Below are 18,677 nucleotides of genomic sequence, written 5' to 3' on the forward strand. Positions count from 1 at the left end.
AGGCGCGGTGCGCGGCAGCGGGGGAGGCGGCGGCCGCCTGAGGCGGAGCGGCCGGGCCGACACATTTAAAGGCGCCGCGGCGGCCGGGCCTGAGTCAGCGGGCGCACACGGGCCCTCGTGCCCCCGCAGCACCGGGGATCGGGACGGGCCCGCCCGCTCCTACCGCCCCCGAGCCTGGGGAGATGTTCCCGGCAGCCGAAGAAATGGGCCCGTTCATGTGAACTGTTACAGATCCACCAGCGGGTGGGTGGCGGCGCCCGGGTGGGAGCGGAGGGGCTGTGGGGACAGGCGGCCCGTTCTGCTCGCACTGTGGCCCGTCTCCGTGTGCCGCTGCGCTGGGGACACGGCTGCTCCGTCCCCTGCTCCGTCCCTGCTCCGTCCCCTGCTCCGTCCCCGCTCCGTCCCCGCTCCGTCCCTGCTCCGTCCCTGCTCCGGGCAGCAGACGAGGCCTCCGGCTCAGGGGGTGCTGATGGAGGGCGCATCCAGCCAGCTCTCCACTGAGAAACCTCGACACCCTACTGCACAGCCAAATGTGCAGTGATTGTTGTGCTGAAAAAACACACCTGGAATATTGTGTCCAGCTGTGGCCCCTCAGTTCCAGCAGGACAGGGAACTGCTGGAGAGAGTCCAGCGAAGGGCAACAAAGATGCTGCAGGGAGTGGAGCATCTCCCGTGTGAGGAAAGGCTGAGGGAGCTGGGGCTCTGGAGCTGGACAAGAGGAGACTGAGGGGTGACCCCATTAATGGTCATAAATACATAAAGGGTGAGTGCCAGGAGGATGGAGCCAGGCTCTTCTCGGTGACAACCAGTGACAGGACAAGGGGCAATGGGTGCAAACTGGAACACAGGAGGTTCCACTTAAATATGAGAAGAAACTTGTTTCCAGTGAAGGTGGCAGAGCCTGGCCCAGGCTGCCCAGGGGGGTTGTGGAGTCTCCTTCTGTGCAGACATTCCAACCCGCCTGGACACCTTCCTGTGTAACCTCAGCTGGGTGTTCCTGCTCCATGGGGGGATTGCACTGGATGAGCTTTCCAGGTCCCTTCAACCCCTGACATTCTGTGAACCTTTCCCAGCCCAAGCCTGTTGCTCACGTTGGGCCACCATCAGTCCCTCACTGCGCAGTCACCCACCAGCTGTGCCAGCTGTTTTCTCCGCCGCAGGAACCTCACACCGACCCATCCCCAGACATGCTGGGGTCTGCACCACTTGCACACCCGCTCCAGTTCATCTGCATCCCTATCAAAGTGTCCACAGTAGAACACCACATTCCAGCTGCGGATTAAACAACGTGCCGCGCAGGCAGCACCCTGCTCGCACACTCCACTCTGAAGTTTGTTTTTTACACAATTTAACAGTATCAACTTGTCTATCGGCATTTATCAGCACTGTAACACCAAACATGCGCTGCCCTTACCGTGCCGGCAGCTCCACAGATACCAGCGGTATCGAAGGGTGCTCGTATCGTGACATCTGCATCTGCAGTTACCACTCTTTCCAGCAAAAATTAGGAACAAGCAGCACCTCGGCATCAGGCTGCGGTTGCTGCACAAAGTCAGACCGATGCGAGGGCTGGCCTGTGGTCTGTTGCCCTTGGTTGCTGGATAACTTGTGTTCAGGTACCATCCTGCACTTAAGGTTTTGTTGAAACAATGACAGCATATAGCAAACGCTGATATAAAAGTAGCAGTGCCTGACTGGTGGTAACTGGCCTCTCAAATTCCAGCAGTTATTATTTAGGGCTTAGTGGGAACTGTAAAAGCGATAAGGGTATCCTTCAATGGGAATTTGGTAACCGCATCTCTTGAAATAGCCTTTAAACCAAAACATTACTAGAGCACCTTTGTTATTGTAAACGTAACTATTTGTTTTCTTCCTCCCATCCAGGCCTGTGCCATCCATGAGGGCTACAATTTCAGACGTTTCTCAATGATCACAAGGGGTTAATTAAAAAGTTAACACACAAACCGGTAAAAATGGCAAACATCATCAAAGGTGCAATAAAATCAATCTACTTGGCAAATGACAGGCACAGGAATTTATTTTACCAGTTGTTAAAAGCCACTGTAATGCAGAACATAACGGTTGCAAAAGTTGAAGGCAGGAAGACAATGTTTTGAAATGATTTCTAGGCAGGCAAAATCTTGTCTCCTTCCCTGGAGAACAGCCAGAGCACCATGGTTAGCAAGGGCACTTTTGCAAGAGCTGCGGTGAAATCTCTGGTGGCCACAGGTGCTTCTGCCTTTCCTTTCATCACCATCCCGGTGCTACACACCGAGGGGGGCAGTCAAGTCAGCTTCCTCTCTTTTGGCTTTTTGTTTTTATGCCAAGCAAACCGGGTTTGTTTTTAAGCAAGCCCGAAGAGTCACCGGGCAGCTCCAAAGCCGCACAGGAGTCGTGAAGGTGCTCAGAGGTCTCTGGAAGGGTCGTGCCCAAGCTGTACCAGGTGCCACGTGCACACACGAGTCACGACACCTGCTTTGAGCTGATGGTTTAACGTTTGTAGCAGTTAAATGTCTTTCAAATGTGCCATCCAAAAATAGGCTAGTGAAAAGATCGCAGACTTCTACAAAGATTTAGAAACTTACTCAAGGACAACTAATAAATGTAACGCCACTTGACAGCAAGTACAGTTTTGAGATATTTGGAGTTCGCTCTGCAGACACGTGGTATTAGCAAAACATTTGTTCATTTTGGAACAAAGGTGGCTGAAAAGCTTTTTAATTAGAAGTAGGATTCCTCATTTTTTTTTTTCCCTGTGGTTTGCTGGTTAAATGCTTATGCTCTATCAGTTCTCCCCTGATGTCCAGAATTCAGTGAGACTATGTTCAGGCCAACATCCAGCACATGCAAACTCTGCCCTCCTCCCACAGTCTTCCATTTGCTAATGATGAGGGTGCTACCACCGGCACGTATGCAGCTGCTCCCTCAGATGGAGGCATTAATCTGTGAGGGGACAGAGCATATAGTTCAATTTACTAATGCAAAGCATGAGTGGGGGAAGGTCTACTGCTGGGATTTACGATGGGTGCAGAAAAACATAAGCATACACCTGACTGTGGGAAACCTTGGAATATTTTCTTGAAATTCTCTTTTTAATTTAATGCAACTCCATTATTTTTTTTTCTAATTCACACAAGGGAAGCAACAGACAACTGATCTCCTGATGACAGAGGAGACTCTTTTCTGATACCGTGTTTTAGTCCGTAGTCATCAATACGGCTCTTTCGACCTACCAGAATCCCAGGGTGCCATCCTGACCTCTGGGCTGCAAGGGTACAATAGAATTCTCTCTGACACCACCTCTGTGCTGCAGAATTGGTTAAAGCTACGGAAACATGAGGGAATTATGCAAGAAGGAAATATGCATGGGAGTCCATGTTGCCCACGCTGTCCCGTGGGACAGAGGAGCCTCGCCGTGGCCACGCGTGAGCTGACCCACGGTCTGGACAGCACAGGGGAATCCTGGGCCAGGTGCAACAGCGAAGAACAAGCTCTTCCCTCGCTGTGTGTCTGTGTTTTGAAATCAAAGCTCTGCTTGACACAGAGGGAATCTCCACGGCGCTCCTGTGTAATCTCTGTATCACAGCAATCGCCTCGCAGACAGAGGCACCGAGGGCCCAGGAAACCACATCGGTGCTTCTGCAGGAAGGGAAATGCTGAAATAGGCTTGGGCACATGAGCAAGATGTGACTGGACAAGTTACTGCACATGGTCTGAGCCTGTTAATTGGCCACACATCTCTGCGTGAAATGAAAGATGAGCTTGAACACGAGCTGCAGCACAGTCATGGGTGTACACGGAGGTAGTGCTGCTGCTGGGCAAGTCGTTTTCCTCACAGAAGTGGGTGCTTGAAACCTATCCTGGGTATTTCATAGCCAAGAGATGGACAGAGCAGCACAAGAGGAAAGGCTCGGGTATGGCTTGGTTTCAGAGCACGTCTGGATGAAGACCAGACACCGTATTTGTGCGGGTTCAAAATCTGATTCAAATTCAGACATGTTGAAACAGTTACACATCCGCTTTCCACCAACATCCTAATAGCTGAGCGTTAAGCGCTGTATCTGGGCAGAGCCAACGCTAACCTGAATGCTGGAATTTTTGCCAAATTCTTCAGGAAGGAGTGAAGGAACCACATATGCAGTGCTTGGCTGAAAATCGGTTTGGTGAAAGAAATATGTGGAAGGTCCACAAATATCTGTAAATGGTAGAAGTAAATATTAGCCTAGTGTTAACAAATGCAAGGGAAGCTGCACACTGAATTTAATGGAAAACTAAAATGATATCTTTTAATGGTACTTGTTTGCGATGTCTGTTAGTGGGTTGGATTCTGGCTCAGTTACAGTGAGGGTGAGACAGACTGCAGCAGCGTTGCACCAAAGTCACAGCAGGGTGAGGGAGTTTGGAGCACAGCCGTGTTGTGTTGCATTCCTGGAGAAGATGGATGAGTAGATTAATTTGGAGGCCTCAAAACATCTGTAAATTCACAGCAGCAGTGTAAGTTATATCAAGAGTATTTGTTCGTACCTTACCAGGGATCTGCAGAAACAGGGTTCCAGCTCTGGTAAAATGCTTTTATCTTAGAAAGCGAGTGATCCCCTGCTCGTGACGGCAGCTCTCGATCACTGAAACTGGAGGCACTCAGCTGAGTGACAGAGTTTACACTGCGCTCCCTGCCTGTCACAACCAGCTGCTCCCTCCACTGCATGCACAGCTGGATTGAAGACATGGAGGTGACATCTAGACATGGGATAACACAGCTGGGAAGGCTGGATGTTTGATCTGTCAGAGCAGTGAGGTTGTTCACATACCGGTTGCTGGAGCAGCACAGCACCTGGCGTCATGCACAGGAGAGGAAGAATTGCTTTCCATGCACTTCCATAGCCCCGTCATATTACATTCTAGATTTATTTACACTGGGGGCCCCTTTATTGATTAATACTGTTGAGAGATTTAACTAGCCACTCAATTATCCTGGCAGGCCAGGTCTGAGGTGGTTTATTACCCCCCTTCCCACACATATCCACCATCTCACTGAACAGATTTTATGAATTATTGAAGGCAGTGTTTTAATGTACTCAGCAAGGTGCTTTGGCAAGGGGCTCCCTGGGTTCCCCTTGCATTTTGATATCAGATGCGGTTCAGCTGCTGGCAGAGGGCTCTGGGCACTACGGGCTCTACTCTGTTCAAATCTGCCAGTGCTCACATCGGGGACCATTACCCACCCTGCCTGTCAAGTGGCTGATTGTATTAAAATGGGGTTTGCCAATAAATAAGAGAGAGTCTGCAAATCCTCCACCCAGAGCAGTCTGTTTTCAGGCTAATTGGAAGCTATTTCTTGCCAGAACGAACACTGCTTGTCCATAAACCAGCAGGTATCCCCATGCAGCTCCTCTCGAGGTGTCACCTTGTCCCGCTCACCACGCTCACCTCCCTGCGCAGCCACACGCTGCGGCTCCTGCCGTCTGTGGGACCCCTCGTGTCAGCCCTGGGGAAGCCGAGGTTTGCTGAGAGGGGACACGGACATGGACGTCACCTCAGCCCCTGCCCTGCTCCTCCGGGACCCTCCCGTGCCCACTCAAGGCTACAGGATCCTCTGCAGCAGCTCCAACGTGCTTCATCACCAGCCCTTGCTTTGGTGGCCTGTGTTAAAAATAACCGCTCAGCTCACGGCAGGAGGAGGAGTACAAGTGCCACGTCCCTTATCTTTCACATCTACGGATTCCTACCTTTAGGAGGCCAGAAGAAGGTTGCTAAGCCTTCAGCCTGGGCTTATCTCCAGACAGGGCAGGGCCAAGGTGGGGTGAGGAGGGGGCATGACTCAGACAGGGGAGACCTGCAGGTCTGTGGATTACCTCCTTCTCCAGGAGAGAGCTGACAATCATGGTCAAAAAGAACCTCTCCACTCAAGAAAGTCTTTCCAAAGCAGTCCTGGGGGACACTGAAGTCACATTTATCACCTCAGCTCTCTTTAACCTTCTCAAAAGCAGCCTTAATCACCTATGAAAGCTAAAATATTAGAAGTCAGCAGTTGCCTCCCAGAGAGCCTGCATCTGTCCTGTTATGAATCTGAGGCCTCATCACTATTCCTGCTCCAAAACCTGCCCATTTGAGAGCAGGTTTAGCACCCTTTCCCTGCTGCCTTCAGGTAAAGAGCCACAGAAGCGCGCAGGCTTATAGAAACAGTCACCTCTTCCCCTCTGTTGGGAACCTGGAAAGTCCGAGACTTGCGACAGCTTAAAAAAGGGATTCTTGGGCTTTTTTTCCTGCTTTCCTTCCCCAGCGGTGCTCGCTGTGCAGGTGGGTGGGATGGGAGGCACGCCAGGAGCGCCTGGGCCAGCTCGCCGGGCTGGCTGCGTGCAGCCCCACCTGGGAAGGGACGGTGATGGACCTGGCCTCCCTGTGACCAACCTGCTGGAGGCGTCTGCGTTTTCAAGCAGACCAGTAGCACATACAACTTCAGGCAGGCATCGGTCCAGCCGAGGCCTCGCTCATTCCGTGTACAGCCAGAGCAGAAAAGACCGTTTCCTTTATTTACAGACACACGTAAATAACAGCTGTGACAGTGAGGAATGTCCACAGGAGATAGGACAAGACATAACGAGCATGAGCACCCGGGAGGAGGTCTGTCCCCCGCCATGGGTGCAGGAGGGAGCACAGCACCGTTACTGCTGGAGCCTTTCTGGTGGGAATGACACAGGCAAGGTCAAACCGTGGCCTTGGACCAGCCAGCTGTGTCGTGCCCAGCTCTCTCTACCTTCCTGTGGTTTGTTTCCAGTGTTTTGGTTGTGGGCAGAGGCTGAGAGTTTCTCTCCCTAGAAGTCAAGACAAGCAGTCACTCCTAACTCAGGCCTTGGGAGTTATCATCATCCTCACCCCACTCCTACAGGTACAAAGCAAGATCACTTGGGAAAACAGAACAAACCCACGCTCTTCCTCTGGACCTCTTATCAGGCGGCGCTTACAACGGACAAGGACAGGCTGCCCCACAGCAATGTAAAACCCAGCACAGCTGCGCCCTGCAGCGAGTCTGGATGCTGCTGTTCGCAGCAGCCGCGATCTGACCCCAAGTTGCAATGATCCCTCGTCCTTGCACGGTTCTGGGAAAGCAGAGGGACCATTCTCCAGCACAGAAAGCTGAAGCAATGAGCGACATGGAAGAGAAGTTTCCAATGCAGCATTAGAGGAGGTTCTGTAGCGTTTGATGCTTTCCAACTCTTTTAAAAAAACCCAAGCCCAACACTGATCTGCTAAGATGTCAAACTCCCCCTTTGCCTCATCTGTGTAAATGGTAAGATCTTTGAAGACCTAATTTCTCACAATTATTCCTGTACTACTTTGATGTTGGTGGTGACTGTAATGCAGTAATGGCTGCACTCAATTAAAGATCAGAAACGTACACATCTCAGCATTTGTCATTTGCCCTTTGTCAAATGCCTTGGGATACAATCACCGATAAAAGCAGAGATCTGAATGAAGGCAAGAGGAAAGAGGCTAACCCTGATTTAGGAATCCTCTGTCCATAGCTCATGCTCTCCCCAGGGCTGGGGACAAGCCCTGAGAGTTGTTCTCCTAAAAAGCCAGGTTAACTCTCATGTTTCCCAGTAGAGGATGCTGGTTTTATTGACACTATAGAATGTTGCAGGATGCATTCACGAGATATAAATATATATATATATAGGCATTGTGAGTACACCTAACCTGGCAGTACTAGACAGCAAGATCATCCTGAGCTATGAGGGCTCTGGAGCTTCCCATGACTCATGGAACTGTAGTCAAATATTCCGTGACTCATGGATCAACCTCACAAAACCCAGAGGGAAGAAAAGCCATTGGGTTCTTAGTTGACAAGAGCCTTTTAAAATTAACATGACATAATAAGCAGGATACCAACATCCTCTTTCTGACTGGTGAGGGACTTGTAAGGAAGAGTTTTATCCACTCACTTATTACCAAGGGACCTCAGCTGAGGTTGTGTAATTAGGATGGGGCACTTTTTGCAGCTTCAAGGCTTGAATAGCGATATTAATGTAATCCAGTTACAGAAAGTATGACCACATGCAATGAGCTATTAATACTAGCTTAGATTTAAATGCAGTTCTCTTCCATTCTAATGCAAATAAATGAAGTTTATCAGACAAATACACAGAAACCAGAGTGTAGCCTTAAATGAACCACATGATAAAACACACTCAAATTAATGTCGCACTCCTATAGGAGCCCAGAGCTTCAGCCAGCTGAAACAATTTTAATGATCTTGCCCTGTGCGGGCAGAGGACCTGGCTAACGCCAGCCAACATGCTTAGGAAGAGAATCAACTTGAAAGACACATGTAACCACTGTGGCATCAGATTAATGCATCACAGGACACTGAACTAAGGCCACGATAAAATCTGCTGATACCTGGATGGCACAGGCTGCTGCGTGAGGCGCAGATGGGCCGTCCCTGTGACTGACACAGACAAAGCCAAGCACGCGAGCAGGAGGAACGGCCACAGCAAGATGCATTTTCTCACACGCATCCGTATTCATTCTGATCGTGGTGCATGAGAACTGGGAGGTGTGGATGGGAGGTTTGGGTTTTCTCACAGTGAGCTTCAGAGGAAGGGTCCCCCATGTCCAAATAGAACACCCCATCAGCATTTAAAGAAATATATATATATATTTTTTAAAGTATCAGAAACAATACACAAACATCACCAATCACTGCAAGTCAGCACTGTCACTGATGGGGAGGAGTTGCTAGTAACAGACCCACCCACACCAAACCAACCTGCCTAGTTCGATCAGAGAAATCCTTTGTGGTTGGCTTCAGTTCGGAAGACCAGGCACAAACAGGCCCTGGAGCAAACGATGCCATTCTAACAACATAAGTATAGTCTCATCTGAATCATCGAGGATCTGTTGTTAGACAATTAATCAAGTGTTCTTATAATCGTTGAGCCAGTTCCCTTGTGATCCAGGAGGCACACGCTGTCTGATCACACGGGACACGTCCTGCCCGGCCCTGTGCAAAGGCATCGCCGCGCACCACAGCAGCGGGTGACTCAGCACCGCTGCTGGCGGGTCCTGAACAGCACACCGCCCTGGGGATTCAGGCTGGCCATCCATTGCTCTTCTTCAGCAAAGCTCCTGCCAGCTCTTGGGAGCAGACTGGCCAGCGTCAGGCTGCAGCGCCAGAGGCTGCAGGTGGGAACGCGGAACCACTGGGCTACAGAGCACCCAGAGCACCCACCCGGTTACTTCTGGCAGGTGAGAATATGAGTAACGACGCTGTTCCAGGCTGACAGCGTGTGATAATTAAAGCCAGCATTAAACCTATTCTGTAACTACACAAAATGACTGACTTATGCATTGCTGATGGGCATGACATCTGCCTTTTTTTTTTCCCCTCTGTTATCCAAGAAGCCAAGGCCTCTTTGCTCTTCACCCCTTATCATGCAGCTCCTGGTCGCAGGTTTGCTGTGTACAAGGCTTTTCCAGGAAGTTTCCAACAGTGCTCCTTGTGCTGATTGCAAGAACTGTTATCAATCAACTGCTTTTACATAGACAATGATGCATACATAGCCTCTGCAAAGGGTTTGTTTTAAACCTATACTGCATTTAGCTCGAAAAAGGAAATGTGTCTGGCAACGTGTCCTGGTGTCCTTGACCTTGACCCACTGCCAGTGCTAAAGGCCCAAAGGCAGTGAAAAAATTACCCCTCTGCTACCCTCAAAGCTGTCGGTCAGTGAATGTGAGGGTCAGGCTGTGCTAATAAATTGGATTTAAGCATTTCTAATATGGGCAATACAGTGTCTACCCACCTTCTACTCTCTGCCTGGAATATCTCCATTTCAATAGATACTTCTATGACAGCCCCGTCAGGCATGAGTGTCAAGCGCCAGGCTGGGCCCAGAAGCAAAACAGGCTCCCAGGAGATTCCTCGGCTCTGACACGATCCTGGAGCGACCTCAGCGAGCAGGAGGGAGCCCAGAGAGCCCGCAAAACGGAGCCTTCTGGAAACACAAGCAGCAGCTGAAGCAGACTCCACTAGTGCTGCTGGTTGTAATGAACGGGACAGAAAAGGAAGCCAGAAAAACCATCATCTCCAGCACTAGTTTTCTTTGTCCTGAAGCTCTTGAGATTTTTGATAGTTTTTCAGTTACCTGAAGTAGAGACAATTTAACGTCATGTCATAATACTAGGGGAGTACTGCCTGCTGTGTAAAATGAAACACTAGAGGTATCTTCTAAAATATAACAGAAAGAGAAGGTAATTATAGAAGGTATTTAAGCTTGAAGAATCAGTTCTTTACATTCCAGAGCTAATGAATTCCTGATAAGAAATTTCTGAGCCAGAAAACCGGTGGTGAGACTAATGGAAAATGGCAAATGAACTCGATAAGGCAATGGGAATTTGTCAAGCACATGCGGTTGTCCAGACTGACGCCAGGAACGGCCAGCAGCACCGTAAGAAGTAACACAGGCTCTTCCCCTGTCTGCTCCAGCTTTACCAGGTGCTGAAGCACAGCGGCTTCCCAGATAGCGAGAGGCAGAGCTCTGAAGTTAACGGGTTAATTTGTTAGCAGACATCTGTGGCTCCTTGATCAACTCGGTCAAAGGGAAACAAGAGCTCCAGCCCTAGAGAAGTTCAGGCCTTCCCATGGCTTTGAGCTTGGGGCTTTCCAAAGCAGCGCATCTCTGGAACGTTTGCATGCAGACTCACAGCCTGCATCCCAGGCACCGGGGCAGAAATAACTTACAGAGCTGATTAATGGTGAAAATGCTTTTCTGCAGGAAACTACACACAAAGAGCAGACACTTCCCGTTTGACACAGGGAAACTGACAATTCTAAATGTTTTTAAAAGCTCATATTTTAATCACCCTCAGTCCTTTTCCCCCAAGTTAAAGCCCAACTACTGATTATGGGTGTTTCACTGTGTTGAGCTGGAGCCTGTACGGTGGAAACGCTGCAACTCAGCGGCAAAAGACTCCGCTGCAGCCTGTCATTTATCGCCTGGATGGAAAGAGTAACAACCCAACGCAAATATTTGAACTTCTCTTTGTTTCTGGCAGGGCTCTGGCAGCACACACACGAGCAGATTGCAGTTGGTTTTGCTTGGATAAGGGGAGCAACAGAGGCAGAGCTGGGTCTGAGCGGCTGTTCCAGGCTGTGCCCACGCGCAGGGCTGGGCACCAGCACCCAGAGCTTTATCAGCGCTGGGCAAGTTGGTTCCTGGAGCCTTATCAGGGTGTCGATCAAGGACGGTTGTTGATCATGAAGAGCCGCACAGGCAGAAACTCCAGCGGGTGAATCCCCCACCTGGGGCAAGGGGGGAATAAGCAGAACTGAGCCAACCACCAAAAGGTTCCAGAGCAAAAATCCAGGCGGTCCAAAGCTGGACCTTCCTCAAAGCTGCTCCAGACTGGTCACATCCCACTTGACCATAGCAAAGCATTAACCAGACAAACAGCACCCTCCAAAAGAATGGCATTTTCCTGTCCTCATTTCAGAGCGAGGGCAGGAACACTGAAAAGCTTGGTGACCCCAGCTGTGTGATCATACAGTTTCCTCCCCAATATTTTTTACATCTACTACAGGTCCACACACACGGAGCTGCTGTTGTAGGGCTGGCTTGCCTTTATAGGCAGTTACAGTGTGGTCACCTTGTGCTTGGTGCTGCGGAAACTCATGCAAGATGTTCCCCCACCCTCCAAAACGCAGGAGCAGGAGGTCAGAGCCTCCCGCACCCGCCGACCAGGAGGCCACGAGCAGACCTGGTTTCGCTGATAGTGCTGGTGCGATTTAAACAGCCGGTGGAAAAACAAACAGCCCGTCGGTTGATAGACCCGATTCCCTGGCTCACAGCCCGAGGAGGGAACCTCGGGAGCACCGAGCAAGGATTCCAAAGACAGCCCTTGAGTCGGACACCTGCCACAGACCCTGGTGACCAGGACCCAGCCGAGGCAAGGGCACCATGTCCCCAGCTGGCGCTGCTCCGCTCTCCCTCCTGGGGCTGCATTTCACCAGCGAGCTCTGATTTGGAATACAAATGCTCAGTGACGTAACTTGTTAGCAATATAAAAGCAAGAATAGAATTAACTTCTAGTACTTCTCCTACTGCTCACCCAGCTCTAATTCAGCATGGTTTGCCAAATACTGAATTTAGGCTTTTGCTCTGACTTTAAAAAAGAAGAAAAAAAAAATCTGCTTGGCACTCATGGCTTCAAGAGGCAAGAAGTGAAGGAGGAAAGTCCAACAGCACAATCGCCTTTGCTCTGCCCATAAGGACGGGCACAACAGACAGAGCAGCCGCACGAACTGCTCTTGTGCTGCAGCTGAACTGCTTCTGCAGCGCTGGGACAGCAACCCGAAATCCCCACCTTCCAAAGGTCTGTGGCATGATGGATATGCACCGATATGCATTTGAATTATTTCTTAACGTTCATCAGAGCTCTTCACATCCATCCATGCCAGCAGGCTTCGGAAGCCGGGTTCACGCGAGGTGAGAGCCCTGACACCGGGCAGAGAACAATACTGCACTTTCTCTCTGCTATCTGCAACGCGATTACAGCCGCAGGAGCTCCCCAGCACCTGCCCAGTCCAGCCCAGTCCAAACAGAGCTGGAGATAACGCGTGTGAGCACACACACCCTGCGGGGCCGGGCAGGAGCACGGCTCTGCCTTTTGGTGGAGCCTGCTGGCAAGCGGTGGTTTGCACGCCCTCAGTGACACAGACAAGCACGTAGGAAGCAGAGTCCAATTAAACCTCGGAGCCTTCATTTGTGTTTGCAAGGCTCAGGATAGCGTTAGAGCATTTCACGTGCTTTGGGAGCACAGCAGAGAGAGATGCTGCTCAGGAGCTGCTAAAGCAGCCCCTTCAGATACTTGCCAAGCCCTTTTCTCTGGCAGCCTCCTGTGGGAGGCGAGGGGACAGGAGTTACTAAGGGATCACTGTCTCCTGGCAAGCGCTTGCCAAGCCGGCCCATATCAGTCTTCAGAGACTCGCGGAAGGAGAGACATTGTCCTTGAGCCCTCTGCCCGGGCTGTGCCGAGGTGGCAGCTCCCACGGCCGCTGTCACCTCACCCGCAAACCAGGTGGCCTTTGGTGGCGGAGAAGAGCGTACTGCTTTGCCAACGGGAAACGGCTCACATCACGGGAAGAGGAGCGCTGGGGCCACCTCTGCAGTGACAAAGAGCACGGCACAAGTTTCGATGCGGATCCCAGCGGGGCAGCTGATGGATGAGCCATCCTTCATTGCTGCCTGACACAGCCAAGTTCTTCCATTGCGTCACTGCTACCTTGCTTGACCCAAGGGTTAAGAATAACAAGCGGCTGCGGTGCCTCACGCTGCCAGAACGAAGCTATTTAGAGGCTTCCTCGGCAGCCGTGGCTCGCTGCCCTGCCCGGCACACGGGGACAAGAGCTCTGGGAGCTGGGGCCCATCAGGAGATGGAGACCAGCCGGGACACGGCTGCTTTCCTATAAACGCAAGGGGTGCCAAGTGCTTGGCATGTGCTTGGCAGAACAGGATAATCATGGGCCCTGCAAAGCTTTACTCGTCAGAGCATGGATTTTGCTCAGGGGGTTTCTGATCTCACTTGTTTATCCTGGTTGTGCATGATTGTGAAAGTCTTCCGGAGCCAACAGAGATGAAGGGAGCGCGTTCCTGATGAGCTCTCCCTCCTGAGCCCATCCCCGCTCTTTCAGGGGGAAACTCAGCAGCCTACACAAGGTTTTTATGAGACTGGAATAGGATCCAGGACCTGTTTCTGGACAGAACCTCCTGGGAGCTACACTTGCACAACACGAACACCTTAGAGTCCCCCTCTCATATCAGAGAAGGGAGGATATGAGGAGACTGGACACAGGTGTGCTGTGTAACCTCTTGCTGAGTACTAGAAACGCTCTCTCCTCGTGGTCAGCCAGATACCTGCCCCCTCTGAGCCGTGGGCTGGGACACGCAGGAGTGCACCCGCTCGCAGGGGCGGCTCACGACAAAGAGCCAGCTGAGCATCCAGAGTTACAGCCAAATTGCTCCACTCTTCCTCACGGCTTCCTTACACCACACTCATCGCAGCCTGGGAGCTTCCATGTTGCCCAGCAGGCACATCTGGACAGATGTTTTAAAGCAGCACCACGTCTATCGAATCCATCATGCAAATCTCCCTTCCATGGATGTTCCCAGGTCACTCCAGTCCTGTTTTGTTCTCAGCTTCACATTCCCAGGTCAGACTATCAGAGATTCACCAAATATGATGCGGTATTTCTGAACTTCACGACCCTGGGCTGAGGTGACGCTGTCCTCTGATGGGTGGTGGTCGTCGTTATACAGAGACATGAGGAGCTCTCTAACCACTGGTGCCTGCAGAGCTCCAGAAGCTTCTTTCTTAAGAGACTATCAGCTCCAGCTTGGCCTGTGCATTTTTGCAATGAGGAGGGAGAACTTCATGGCAGCAAGCGAGGATAAAGGGATGACAAACACAGTGGTAAAAGAAGGGAGGGTGAAAGCAGACAGCTGCTGTAAAACTCCGAGCCCTTTGCTTCCTCATGCTCAGGAAATTAGAGCAGTTAAGAGCCTTGGTTGGGCACTAGTGATGACATTTCAGATAAGTTCAAGCACAGCGATGCAAATAAGTGGGACAAAGAGTTACCGCAGCTTGTGTGGGAACCCCTCCCGGAGCTCTGCCCAAAGGCAGGAACCTGGTTTTGTCACAACAAGCCCTCCTTGGCCAGAGCTACTTCATTACCTGGCAACCTGGCAAACAAGCAAACCCATCCGCTGGCCCTGCCTCCTCGCTGGCACGCAGAGCCGATGCACGCAGACAAACAGGGTAAGGCCCCGGGAATGCAAGATGGCCATGGCGACAATGGACTGTCTCAAAATGAAGACCATTCAACACCATAATTTTTTGTTCCCTGAACAAAATGAGCCTCAGATATAGAATAATCATTGATTTCTCCAGATTGGGTAGGAAAAGGAAAGAGACATTGTCATGGAGTTGCCCTGTAACCACCAAGCTCCCTCCCCTACTGCACAGGGAGAACGTGGTGGGGCCACCCTGGCTTGGCCATTTCTGCAGTACAGCTTGCGGGGGGAGCAAAATAGGGCACTTCGAACCTTTGGAATTTAGCGTAGAGGCCCTGCATGCAAACAGGCTTCTGTGGTCACCACCTGTGCTCCTCCGAAAAGCATCCTGTTGTTGTGGCAGAGAGAACAGACCGATCGTCTGATCTGAGTAAGGGGGTCTCTGAGTAAGAGACCCTCTCCCAGCTGCACAACATGTTGGTTTGGCTCGTCAGACCCCTCCCCAGGATCTGCGCTTCCTCGCGTGGAGCCCAAAGATGAGTTACCACAACCCAAGCAGCAAAGCCCATAGATCTCAACACAGCTCCTTGGGAAGCTTGTGAAGTCTTGTCATGGCAACCAGGTGGCCCTGTGGTCAGCGCAGCTCTTCCCCTGCCAAGCTGTGCTTGCTGAGAGCTGCTCAGAGCAGACTGATCGCTGTCCTAGCAAAAGCCAGGCCTAGCTCTCATTTTCTTTGCCTGGTTTGGGTGCACAGTCAAGCTTGAACGCTTTAAATAAATAAAAAGGAAACGCAAATCGTTCCATACCAGTGAGAAATAAGCCCACTGGAGCTGGCAGCCTATTGCTGGGTTAGGGTTTCACTGCTGACAGGATCACAAATCCCAGAGGTTTGGGATTTGTTTGTTTAAACCAGTGACCAGAAGTCCGGGTGGAGGACAGGGAGCAATGCTGTTGGTGTTGCAAGGTCAGCGATCACCCGCACAGCCCCTGTACCTCCCCACGTACAGCCCAGCACATGCCTACAGAAATCCTCCACATACCACCCAGCTTTCATACCCTCTGCTATTCTTAGCCCAAGCTGGTCTTCTTATAGACTATTACTCAGCTATGTACTCCCTATTTTTGGCTGTCTGATGTCCCTCCCCCGGCCTCTTCCAGCCCCCTGAGACCAACCAACTCCCCCTGCCTAGAAATGGCAGAGAAAAGCAAGTAAGTGATCACAGCACTGAGCTTACCAGGAACCGCTGGGACATGGAGACCCAGGACGAGCCTCTTCCCCTGGACAAAACATCCCCTGGGCTTGTTTGTGCTGCTTCCAGCAGCGCTGGGCTCAGCCCAGCACACACACCACACTCACCTGGCACCAGGGATGGAAAAAGCAAAGCAGCAGGGCTGGAGACAGCTCTGGTGTTTGTCCTCTCTCAAACTGCCATCTGAGCAGGAAAGAAGAGCGCCAGCTCCAGGGGCTGCAGCGAGGGAAGGGCTGAGGAGCACAAACCCGCTGCTGATATCGGGCATCAGCCAGAGCGGCCGCACCTGAGCTGATCCCAGCACCTGCTCTCCTGGCCACAGCTCTGCAAGGGCATTTTCTGATTACACCGGGGCTGAGGAGGGAAATGTCGTTCTTAAAGCAGAAAGTCCCGGCTTAGAAAAGCTGTCTGGGGTCCAGGCTGAGTCTTCCCCCAGCTGTACAGGGGCTATGGGAGGCAGGAACCTTTTATAGCATACACACCTGTCTTATGACTTGAACCAGCAAGTAAAGATGAGCCTCTTCTCAATAATTGTATTGTGTTTCTCAAGCTTTTAAATGCCAGACCTTGTCTGAGTGGACTTGCTACTCATTTTTCTGAAATCCAGGCATTGCCATGGCTTTGTCATTTGAAAATGGCTCCTGCCCACCTTACGATCTTTTTTCCTTCTGCTTTTCTTTATGGTAGGAAAACAGAAAAGGCCTTGAGGGCTGGGGACGGGAGGGAGCGAGAGCCAGGAAAAACCTTGACTGAGGCCCTGGCGCCAGCCACAGCAGGCGTAGCTGCCTTAAACTCAGGTTTTCAGCTTTAAACACTCAGGGGTTCAGATGGCCAGGAACCCCTTTAAACTCCCATCCCTCCCATTCCATAGGAGAAGTATCTCAACTCTGAAATGACCTCACAAAATCCTCTGACCATTTAAACAGTTGGAAAATATCCAGACTGGGCAACATGCAACAGGAATATGATGCTCAGGTTATTTTTTCGGAGGGTGGAGGTGGCTTTTCCAGCTAAGATGAAGGATGTTGTGGGGCAGAGCTGGCGCAGGGACGCTGGGTAGGACCAGAGGAATCGAGGCACAGGGGTGGTGCCAGGGAGCATCAGCACCGTTTTGGAGTACGGAGACTGTGTTTATGTTACATTATGCTACAGCAAGCCTGGATGGGCAGCTGCAGAGCCACCGTGTGGGAGCCTTGGGGCCCCGTGGCCTCACACCCCCCCCAGTGCCATGGAGCCCACCACCCTTTTGGGCACGGGGCTCTCTCATTTTGGGGACGAAAAGCACAAAACCCCAACTGCTTCACCCAGCAGGGCTGCTGTGTCCCCATGGCGGATGATGAGGCCCCTGCGCACAGCATGGTGTCCTTGTGCCATGGACATCATCTGCTCCCCGTGCCATGGACACCATCTGCTCCCCATGCCATGGACATCATCTGCTCCCCGTGCCATGGACATCATCTGCTCCCCGTGCCATGGACATCATCTGCTCCCCGTGCCATGGACATCATCTGCCCCTCATGCCATGGACATCATCTGCTCCCCGTGCCATGGACATCATCTGCTCCCCGTGCCATGGACATCATCTGCTCCCCATGCCCCAGCCCAGCTGGCCCCGCGCTGGACCAGTGACCCCCACAAGAAACTCTCCAGCTCCTGTTTCCATCCTGGGGCATCTCGAGCCTCCCGTGGCCGCATCCGAAGCCGATGGCAATGGCAGGGTGGCTTTGCCAGGGGAATGGCCAAGCCACACGCTGAGAGCAGACAGCAGCGTTTCTCCATCCTCCTCGAGGTTGTCCAGCAGCAGCAGAGCCTCGATTCCTGCTCCATTTCTCATTATCAAAATGCACAGTTTAAAGTAGAGAAGGGCATATTGAAAGCCTTTCCACAGGCTTTATTTATAAATCACAGTCCCCCATGTTAAATAAACCAAATTGAACTTGATGTCCCTTTAGTGTGGGTCTCAGCACCACTGTGACCATATCAGCATGGCCATGGGGCCACCAGTCACCAGCTTGGACTCCTTGATTGGGCTGGAGAAGCTGTGGAAGCGGTGCTGGCTGTGACCCTGCCTCCTCTGGTCCTTCAGAGCAGCTTTGGGACCGTTCTTTTGAGAAGGAAGACATAAAAATAAAAAGGAATCTATAACATGGTGACATTCAAGCAGTGTCACCCCAGCAAGGACTAAAAGCCATGTCTTCTTGATTCGAGAGCAGATAAGAAAAAAAGCAACATGAACTGGAGGAAAATCCCATCTCCTGTGATGGCAACGTCCAGGCTGGCAGGCAGCGCTGGGCTGGGGGTGCTGGAGCAGAGCAGGAGCACTGAGAGCACCAGAGGCAGCTTCACTCAGCAGAGGGAGCTGCTACACGAGATTTTTTGGTTTGTAGTTGTTTTTAAAGGATATTTAATGATTTAATGGGAACTTTCCATTAAATCGTGCCCCATCGAGTCACTCTGTAGCACATTGTCCTGAAAACAGCTGCACCCTGTGAATGATCGGGACTATTTAAAAATGCCAACAGCAGAAAGGGAAACTCAAGGTGACTCCTTGTTTTCTATCGGGACGCAACTGTGAGCTGCTTTTCCTCCTTGGCCATGGAGGGCTTTGTGCTGCGGCAGCGGGGCCGGAGGAGCAGCC

At 51.4% G+C, this 18,677-nt stretch overlaps 1 long non-coding RNA gene across 1 annotated transcript; it reads right to left on the reverse strand.

Annotated features, from left to right (window-relative positions):
* Window positions 1-3,828: 3,828 nt before the first annotated feature.
* Window positions 3,829-6,521, reverse strand: LOC309446527. Its single transcript, XR_014185470.1, has 4 exons — window positions 6,409-6,521; window positions 4,525-4,628; window positions 4,297-4,428; window positions 3,829-4,195 (listed from the first exon to the last, which is right to left on the reverse strand). It is a non-coding gene; the product is annotated as an uncharacterized lncRNA (long non-coding RNA).
* Between the last annotated feature and the right edge of the window lie 12,156 nt (window positions 6,522-18,677).

The sequence above is a fragment of the Streptopelia decaocto genome (genome assembly GCF_964273445.1).
Source record: "Streptopelia decaocto genome assembly, chromosome: 15".
Classification (NCBI taxonomy): Eukaryota; Metazoa; Chordata; class Aves; order Columbiformes; family Columbidae; genus Streptopelia; species Streptopelia decaocto.